Source organism: Argentina silus (genome assembly GCF_951799395.1).
Source record: "Argentina silus genome assembly, chromosome: X".
Taxonomy (NCBI): Eukaryota; Metazoa; Chordata; class Actinopteri; order Argentiniformes; family Argentinidae; genus Argentina; species Argentina silus.
Window position 1 is genome coordinate 41,148,429 of NC_139653.1, and position 10,000 is coordinate 41,158,428.

Here is a 10,000-nt window from a genome sequence, read left to right on the forward strand (position 1 = left end):
GAGATGGATGGGCGTTACCCTGGCAACATGGCTTAATTGGTACGCCATCAGTGGCGTGACTGACACATGCTGTCAGCTCTGGTGGCTTTCCTGACAGGCAGTGAGCGGGAGAGCCCCGCCGCCTGGGGTCCTCTTAATCTGTGCATAATCAGCTGTTGTGGAGTGAAAGAGTGGCTGGTCAGATGGTGTGCCTGTGCTTCAGCTGACTAAGCTTTTAGAACTTACACCACTGGTTACACCACTGGTCCTGAAACAGCTGTTCCCCCTAAAAACATGTCATACTTATTCACTGTGGCCCACAGACATACAAAGTGCGAGCAAGAGTTCATAATCTTGAGGGAGAATGTAAGTAGGTTGTTGCTCATCTGCTATGGCTTATATTTGCATTGTTCATCTTCTACCCCCTCTTTCTCTTTAAATGCCCCCCACATACTGTCCATGGCCGACTGTAGCTGGCAGGTTATGACAATTATACAGGAAGAGAAGTAGTGTAGCGGTAGTAGATTTATTGGTGGGTAATTTAGCTCTAAGCTAAATATAGTAGCTTGTCAAGTTTCTCTTCATACCAGCCTTCAAACCCTCATACCTTCCTTCCGGTAGCTGTGTGTATCTCTGTGTGTATCTCTGTGTGTATCTCCACAAGACCAGCTCCTCTGACCAGCACCAGGCACATGCATCACTGTCAGACAGAGAGAAATGCATGATGGATCAGGTTTGGATGCCTCCCACTGTTCTGTCACACTCCACTTATCCTTTCTTTATTTCCTTCTCTCTCTTTCATCAAAGAAGTTATGTTCTCTTGCTCCCTCCCTCCCTCCCTCCCTCCCTCCCTCTCCTTCTCTCTCTACCTCTACCCCATCTCTCTCTCTCTCTCTCTCTCTCTACCTCTACCCCCATCTCTCTCTGTCTCTGTCTCTCTCTACCTCTACCCCATCTCTCTCTCTCTCTCTCTCTCTCTACCTCTACCCCCATCTCTCTCTGTCTCTGTCTCTCTCTCTCTCTCTCTATCTCTACCTCTACCCCCATCTCTCTCTCTCTGTCTCTGTCTCTGTCTCTCTCTCTTTCTCTATCTCTCCCCTCATCTCTATCTCTCTGTCTCTCTCTATCTCTCTCTATCTCTCTACCCCATCTCTCTCTCTCTCTCTATCTCTACCTCTACCCCCATCTCTCTCTCTCTGTCTCTGTCTCTGTCTCTCTCTCTTTCTCTATCTCTCCCCTCATCTCTATCTCTCTGTCTCTCTCTCTCTCTCTCTATCTCTCTACCCCATCTCTCTCTCTCTCTCTCTCTCTCTACCTCTACCCCCATCTCTCTCTCTCTCTCTCTCTACCCCATCTCTCTCTCTCTCTCTCTCTCTCTCTCTCTCTCTCTCTCTATCTCTCTCTCTCTCTCATCATAACAAGGTGTCTGCACTGCAGTAGGTGACGGACAATGCTGTGAGAAATGAAAGGATCTGCCAATCAATGGAGAAGGACAGAGAGAAGTAAAGTGCTCTTAGACACTTCCAGGCAAGAGCCTGTGTCTGAGATGTCTGTGGGAATGGCAAGTTGAAATGGTGATTGTGTTGGTGTAAGCCTGGGGAACACAGCCAGCCAGTAACAGTCATTGAGCTTTTAAACTGACAGCTGACCCCTTAGACCTGACACTTTCTTTTCTAAGCCTTTCAAGAGATTTTCTTTTTTATCCAGAAAACATGTAAACTTTCCCTCTGTCCTCATACTGTACATGTATTGGATATTGGATACATTTATTAAAAGTGACATAATTCATTCATGACAGCCATAACAAAAGTCGGTCTGGTTCATGCATTACCATTGGATGATGATGTCACGGCAGAGGAAGTTGCTCATGTTTAGTTTTCCTCTTGTTTTGGTGCTCAGCAGCTCAGACAGACAGCCACCTTGGCTTTCATGTTCCCTGGCTCGCATGGGCGGTCTGGAAAGCCCACAATCCCCCTGGGTATGGCTGAAACATTCCCCTAGCCCTGGTTCTGGGCTTTGCTCACTAAAACGTCACTTTCTGATTGGTTCCACACATGGCCTCCGATGCCCAGGAAATGACACGATTTCTCCCTCCTACCTCTTCTCTCTCTCTCTCTCTCTCTCTCTCTCTCTCTCTCTCTCTCTCTCTCTCTCTCTCTCTTTTTCTTTCCTCTCCTTATTTTCCTCTTTGCTTTCTCTTTCTTACCTTCCTCCCGCTTTCATTATCTGTACTTACTGTAGCTCTTGCATGCTAGAAATAAAAATAACTTCACATTCGTAGAGTGTCATTTATTGTGATAGAGAGAGAAATAATAGAGATGTTTTCAAGGTAACAGGAACAGATGATGGTAAAATGGTACACTCTCTCCTGGGTTGTTTAGATGTGAAGTGCAAGTTTTTATATTTGATTCACAGCGCCCTTGTCTGCCCTCGCACTAGGAACATCAAATTACTCCTGAGGAAATTGTAAAAGCCCAACAACTCGCAGTAAAGCTAACAGGCTCAAGGTACAGACCAAACGGACATGTTTTTTACATCTGGGTTCATTCCCGCATCTGTTTTATAGTGTGGTGGTGATGCAACTAAAAGATAGATGGTGTGTCAGTCTCAGAACATTTGAGATTTTTCAAACTCTGTGTCGCAGCAGGGAGTCAATCATGCTGCTTATCTCTTCAAAAGGAATTCTCATCTTAACCATCGAATTAATGTGAAAGCGGAGAATGTGTGTGTGTGTGTGTGTGTGTGTGTGTGTGTGTGTGTGTGTGTGTGTGTGTGTGTGTGGGTGGGTGTGGGTGCGGGTGTGTGGGTGTGAGAGCATGTGCATGTGCTTGCTTATGTGCATGCGTGTGTGTGTGTGTGTGTGTGTGTGTGTGTGTGTGTGTGTGTGGCTGTGTGTGTGTGTGTGTGTGTGCAGACAACCCCCTATTACAACTATGGAATCTACCCCTCTCAAGCCAGGGACGGAGAGAACTGATGAAAGGAGAGTTCCCCCCCTTTTCATCCCTCTCCCTCTCTCCATTTGCTCATCTCTCCTCCCCTCTCTCTCTCTTATTCTCTCTCTCTGCCCACCTCTGCTCTCACCCCCCACCCCCCCCTCCTTTACTGGCACAACTACTTGTTTTGAAAAGCTGCTTAAACTCCGGCATATTTTCCATGACTTCAGTCCTGCTCAGAAACCTGCTGGACCTGTCTAGACCTCAGCGTTAGCAGAGAGAGCGCTCGGCTAGCACTCCGGCCAACCTGCTGGACCAGTCTGTCTGGGCCCTAATGTTAGCAGGCAGCATGCTAGGCTAGCACTCCGGCCCAGGCTTGCTGAGTGGAGTAGAGGGTGGGGGAAGACACAGCACAGCACAGCCAACAGCGGCCTGGGAAAAGAGGGAAAAACACACACAGAGAAGGTAGGGGTTGGCGTGGGGGTGCAGGCGCCAGGTGGTGCATCAGCGGGGCGACCCAAGCCCACGTGAAACATAATATGTTTACGTGAGCCTGTAGTCTCCAGAAGGACACGGCTGTGTATACAACGCTGGGGGGATTGGTGGAGAGTAAACGTGTAATACGGTGTAAACAGCTGTCCTTCCTAAACACTTAAAGACTTGGACTGTAGCTATTTACTGGGCTATTTACTACAGGTCTGAACTGCATGATATGTATACCGTGAGAGTGAGACATTATACAGTGACAGTTATTCATCCATCAGATCCCTTACCCACCCTGCCACATCATAACGCTTATTACTGTAGCTCCAATAGTGGCGGGAGAGAGAAAGAAAGAGTGAGAGAGAGAGAGAAAGAGAGAGAGAGAGAGAGAGAGAGAGAGAGAGAGAGAGAGAGGCAGAGAGAAAAAGAGAGAGAGAGAGAGACAGAGAGAGAGAGAGGCGGAGAGAGAGAGAAGAGAGAGAGAGAGAGAGAGAGAGAGCGAGAGAGAAAGAGAGAGAGAGAGAGAGGCAGAGAGAGAAAGAGAGAGAGAGAGGCACCACTAAAGTCACCTCCCAGTGATTCTGACCTGGTTTTAACTGGACACAAGTCCCTATATGGGGCTAAAGTCCCATCCACTTGTTGCACAGTATAGCCTAGGTACAGCATTTATATATCTAGCAGTACTGTATTTATTCAGCTTTTAAGCCAAACAGGGCACTTCACATTTGGCCAACATTACCCCCCCCCCCTCTTCCCCTGCTACAGTAGTTTGACTATTGGAGCTAGCTAATAGACTTATGATTTAATGGAGTGGTTAAGGGATTTGTTTCTGGACATATTTCTACTCAGTCTCAGCTTTGATGAGTTGGGAGCATGAATATTAGATTCCTCCGGAGACGGCTTGCTGTCGACACACAGGCCTCTGCTGCTCCATTTCCAGCAGCCCGATCTCTCCCTGGCAGGGCTCTATGTGGGCAAAATATTGCAGCAGCACCGATTGAGCTAATGATTATACAGTATACTGTGTGCATCTGCTTAAGAAAAAAGCAGGTACTAGAAAACTAATTATCACCAATATTTAATCTGGCTTCTTGCCGCATTGCAGTGTGCAGTTGTGTGTGTTTAGGGGATATAGCCTAGCTGTGTGTGTGTGGGGCTGTGTGTGTGTGTGTGTGTGTGTGTGTGTCTGGGTCTGTGTGTGTCTGTGTCTGTGTGTGTGTGTGTCTGTGTGAGGGGGGGGGGTGTGGTTGCAGGGTGCAGTAGAGTGGGAGGGAGGTAGTTTAATCTCAGGATGGGGAATGGGAGGAGAGCCAGACTGCAGAGTGGAGTGAGCTCATCAGACTTACTTCAATATTGGAGAGCCAATGCCCACCCATGGCAACCACTTTCCAAAGTCGACCAAAACTGGGTGTGGCCACTGAGGTAATCATTATAATGCACCAATAACCAGTCAGCCTGTGTTGCGATTGGCAGATACACAGAGAGGGAGGACATGCTATTAGGCAGAAGGAGTAGGCTGGTGATTGACAGGGAGTAGGAGGGCATATGCAACATTGACAGGGAAGGAGGACTGTCTGGGACACTTTCTGAGTGTGTAGACACACACACACACACATACACACACACACACCTCCACCTCTGTAAAGTGGTAATTTGCCTGTGCAGTGTCCTGTGTTAGTGTCTGGGTTAGTGGATAGGAGAGGGGAGAGGAGAGGAGAGGATGAAGGATGGAGGATGGAGGAGAGGAGCTGTTCTGTACTCTACTGTACTATAGTAATGAGTTCCAGGCTACTGCAGGCTGCAGTGCCTGGCTCTCTTCATTACAGCTCACACACACACACACACACACACACACACACACACACACACACACACAAATATACATATGCGCACGCATGCGCACATATACACAGACACACACACACATGCGCGCACGCATACACACATATACACACTTATACACACAAACGCGCGCATTCACATATGCACAGTACAGGGCAACTATATTTGAGCTTGGCTGCTTGTGTATATAATGAATCGTAGTGAGCTGTTAGATCAGTGAGCTGTGGCCAACTGACAGCCATTCCCAGGAATCTAATGGTAAATTTCAGACAGTGACTCATAGCCTTTTCCCTTATCAATGTTAACCATATACAGTACAAGAGGTTTGTGTGAGTGTGTGTGTGTGTGTGTGTGTGTGTGTGTGTGTGTGTGTGTGTGTGTGTGTGTGTGTGTGTGTGTGTTTTCTCTGGGCGTTTATTTGCCTTAACCACAGATCACACCCTGCACATATTGGGGACAAGCTATTATTGAATCCCCTATTCTGTATCCCAGCCGCTGTTGCACAACTGCTGCTCAAATATGATATGACAGAAAACAAAATCCGCAAAAATTATATCAACATTATTAACTGTAATTGGTCTGTCAGACTGTTGAATACATGTCACTTTAATCATCTGCTAATATCAACAGAGAATACATACCGGTAAACAATTCATTTTGACCTGGTGTTCATTAGGGACAGGCTCTTATTTACTTCGATGTCATTCGTGGCTGTTATTGGAAACAGGTGTTCATTGGAGACTCCGGGTGTGCTTATTGGAGGTTTTACGGTAATGTGTGAAAGAGAATTGGGTCGTATCTCTTCTCCCACACCTAGACTCTTCACCTGTCTATTGGTAGTGAGAGTATCGATCCCGTGACAAACACTCACGCTGCCTAGTGATTCGATTTCTGTGTGTGTGAGTGTGTGTCTCTGTGTGTGTCTGTGTGTGTGTGTGTGTGTGTGTGTGTGTGTGTGTGTGACAAACCCAAATGAAGGTTCATCTCCTCTGAATGTCCTTTGTTTGTTTCCACACTGATAACATAAGAGAAAGTTTTTTTCTTCAGACTATGGATGGATGGAGGGGAAGGGGACGAGAGACGGCTTTCTCTACTCTTTCTCTACTCAAAATGTGATGATCTCGCTCAGTGTATGGCTATTCTCAAGCAGAGAATGTTTTCACTGCTTCCAAAAGATTGTATTTGTTCCACCAGGGATGGTGTGTGTGTGTGTGTGTGTGTGTGTGTGTGTGTGTGTGTGTGTGTGTGTGTGTGTGTGTGTGTGTGTGTGTCACGTGCATGTGCGTATGTTTTTGCGTGCACGGTCACCTGCTGTTAAAATATATTTAGTTTGAGCCACACACACTCCAGGAAACTCATCTTAGTTGGCAAAACCCTGTTACCCAGAGGCCTGCCCTCACACGACAACACAGGAGAACGCCTCCTCTGACAAATTGACACATCAGCCTGCAGCACTTGAATGACTTCCAACGTTTTAACAGACCTGTTAACACTATGTCAAGCTGATTTATATTAGCTATTCAACATGGTGTCTCTTCAAATATACAGTGCAACTATTTGTCTTTCTATAGTGTTTTGTCATGTGACCTAGAGAGCATATAATATGTCCCTAAGGTGAAACCTGCCCAGTGCATGTCCTGGAAGCTCATTTGTTAGGCAGTAACAGGAACAGTTGGGTTTCCTCCAATGAGAGGGCATTCCTTCTGTATGAGGACACTCACCTCACGGCTCTGACTGTTGGGGGGAATGGGCCAATGGTCTGGCTGCTATAGGACTAATCACAGGTAGGGCCTCCAATCAGAACTGAGATGCAACACAGACATCTACACGCAATGTCTGTCTGTGTCTGTCCGTCCGTCCGTCCGTCCGTCCGTCCGTCTGTCCATCTGTCTGGGACCAACCACAGTTATCTGATGTGGGACCTGACCTGTGGACGTAGAGAGACTCAGTATATATAGATGTACCATTGATGTGTTGTTGGCCTATGGAGAATCCCCTTTGGAAAAAAATGCTGTGCTTCTACAGAGAACTCCCATTCACAAGCATATGAGCCTCACATGTGCCGACTATGTAAAGCACTGTTGGTCAGATTGTGGACACAGTGGTTTACAGTTCACACACACACACACACACACACACACACACACACACACACACACACACACACACACACACACACACACACACATCCCAGTTACAGCACATTCATATTGACACATCTAACAGCCTAATAGCAGCACAAACGTTTCAAACAGAAAGAGAAATAGATGTCAAACGTTGCAGCGTTCTGCCAGACTCTGTTCTCCGGCTCCTGACGCAGATATATTTCCCCTGGCTGTGCTTTCCAACATGTGTATTCTAAATTAAACCAACGCTCATTAATAAAAGTGGATACTTTAACATCGTCGCTTGCCAAGTGGGATGGGCCCTGTGGCGATGATGAGCGGGCAGGCTTAAGACAAGAGGTGTATGTGTGTGTGCGTGTGTGTCTGTGTGTAGGAGTCATTTCTCTGTGTACATCCATCAGTCCTCTGATAGACATTTAGAAGCCCTTCACCCCCACCCCACCCCACCCCACCCCACCCTCACCCCTCTGTCACCCCTCCCTCTTCTGGCTGAGCCTGTCGGGGCTCTTAGCTGGACGATGAATGATTGAACAAAACAAGTTGTTAATTAGATTAAAAGGCATAACGAGCCTCTTGGCATCTCTGTGTTGGAATATAAGGACCTAGATAATGGATTGGCTATGGGAGAACAGGAGCTGAGCAGAGATGTTACCGGGCGGAAAACTACTATACTATACTACCTATGAGATATTCCCCTGTCATCGGAGAGAGTGGTGACATCCGAACCTTTGACAGCATGGCAATGTAGGTTCTGTGTGTGTGTGTGTGTGTGTGTGTGTGTGTGTGGGTGTGGGTGTGGGTGTGGGTGTGTGTGTGGGTGTGTGTGTGTGTGTGTGTGTGTGTGTCTGAGCTGAGAAGCTGCCCATCCCAACTGAAGCAGAGAGAGAGAGAGAGAGAGATAGAGAGAGAGAGAGAGAGAGAGAGAGAGACACCGTGCAAGGGAACCTTACCTCGCTTCCATAGTGGTCAGACATTACAACCACTGTGCATTACAAGGCAGGAGAGAGAGGAAACCCCCCTCAACCAAATGAAAACAAACCAAATGTGAAATTGGTTCATGTCTTCCTCCTTCCCCCTTCATGTCAAGGCTGGCTGCGTTAACACGCACAGCACTCCTATATGTCCTGACACACTCACAGAGAGCTTAAGAGCTTCTGTATAGCTGTGATGCTGTGAGATAACATATGCTGCATTATGTACCAGGTAGGTGGGGTGTGACATATCGGATGAAGGCAGAGAGAGATGTGATTTTAGTTGATGGATGATGGAAGAGAGGGAGAAGCGAGGGTCAACAGTTATTAAACTCTACAGAGGGTAAAGGATTCATATGAGCGATGCATGCGCTTATACATTCTAATGGAAGTATTGAGTTGTAAAGGGACAGCATTACAAAAAGATTCTACAAACCCCCATCTACCTCCCCCTCCCCTCCCTCACGGCAGATAACATTGACCAGGCCAAACACAAACTCCTGTAACCGTAATTGAATTTGTCTTTTTTGAAGCCCTGTTTATCCCCTCCCCCCTTCGCTCTTGTATCCCAGGAGGGTGGGACTATGCATGTGTGGAGGATGAGGAAGAGGAGGAGGAGGGGGCTGTGGTGGTTTACTGGAGCTAAATGGATTCTTAGATGAGAATAAATCACCCTCATGAATTTAGAATAGGTCTGTATGGCTATGGAGCATAGAGGCAGAGACTGGATGCTATAGGCTAGCTCTCAGAAAACCAGCCCAAGATGATGATGATGATGATGATGTTGAGACATATCAACCATGCCACGGGCAGGCACGCAGGCAGGCGGGTGGACAGACGGCAGTCAGGCAGGCAGGCAGGCTGGCAGGCAGGCAGGCAGGCAGGCAGGCAGGCAGGCAGGCAGGCAGGTGGGCAGGCAGGCAGGCAGCCGACAGGCAGGCAGGCAGGCAGGCAGGCAGGCAGGCAGGCAGGCAGGCAGGCAGGCAGGCAGGCAGGCAGGCAAGAAGGGAGGCAGGCAGGAAGGTAGGCAGGAAGTCAGGCAGATGCGGCTCTGATTGGTCGTCACCACGGAGATGAGTGCATGTTCGCAAGTTATTGTGGTATTTCGTTTTTTTAAAATGAGATGAGTCTTGCTTGCCAAAAGTCATCTGGGCTCTACATTAATCTGGGCTGTGGAAAGAAACTAGAAATTACATGCAATTATATTACATACACACAATCTCTTTCTCTCTATCTCTCTCTGTCTTTCTCTGCACCTCTCTCTCTCTCCCCTCCCCCCTTCTCTCTCTCTGTCTCTTTGTCTCTCTCTCTCTCTTTCTCTCTCTCTCTTACTCTGTCTCTCTCTCTCTCTCTCTCACTTTCTCTCTCTCTCTCTCTCTCGCCCCCTCCACCCCCCCCCCCCACCCTCCCGCCCCCCTCTCTCTCGCTCGCTCTCCTGTCTTATTGTAATGCCAGATATGTATGGTCACAACAAGATCCAAAGATAACCAAATTCCCCATGATTAAATATTGTGCAGTAATTGTTAATAGTAGTGATTATAATTATACTGGGCTTGCTGCAGAGCCAAGGAGCCAAGGACCTTGACAGTGAATAGTGATTGGACGCCACTTATGTAAATCTCATTTACGCGTATGCTAATGACCTGCTGTGTTGTTGTTGGTTTTT

The 10,000-nt window shown here is 47.5% G+C and overlaps 1 protein-coding gene across 2 annotated transcripts in view; it reads left to right on the forward strand.

The window, feature by feature from the left end:
• The window catches only part of slc8a1b (solute carrier family 8 member 1b), a 116,999-nt gene that overhangs the window by 32,281 nt on the left and 74,718 nt on the right, over positions 1–10,000 (forward strand). Inside the window, exon 1 of one of the 2 annotated variants that reach the window (XM_083695043.1) lies at positions 3,260–3,377. The exons of the other annotated variant lie outside the window; for it this stretch is intronic. The gene's annotated coding sequence lies outside the window, so the exon portion shown is untranslated. Of the gene's footprint in view, positions 1–3,259; positions 3,378–10,000 lie in introns of those variants that run through there. 2 annotated transcript variants of the gene reach the window in all.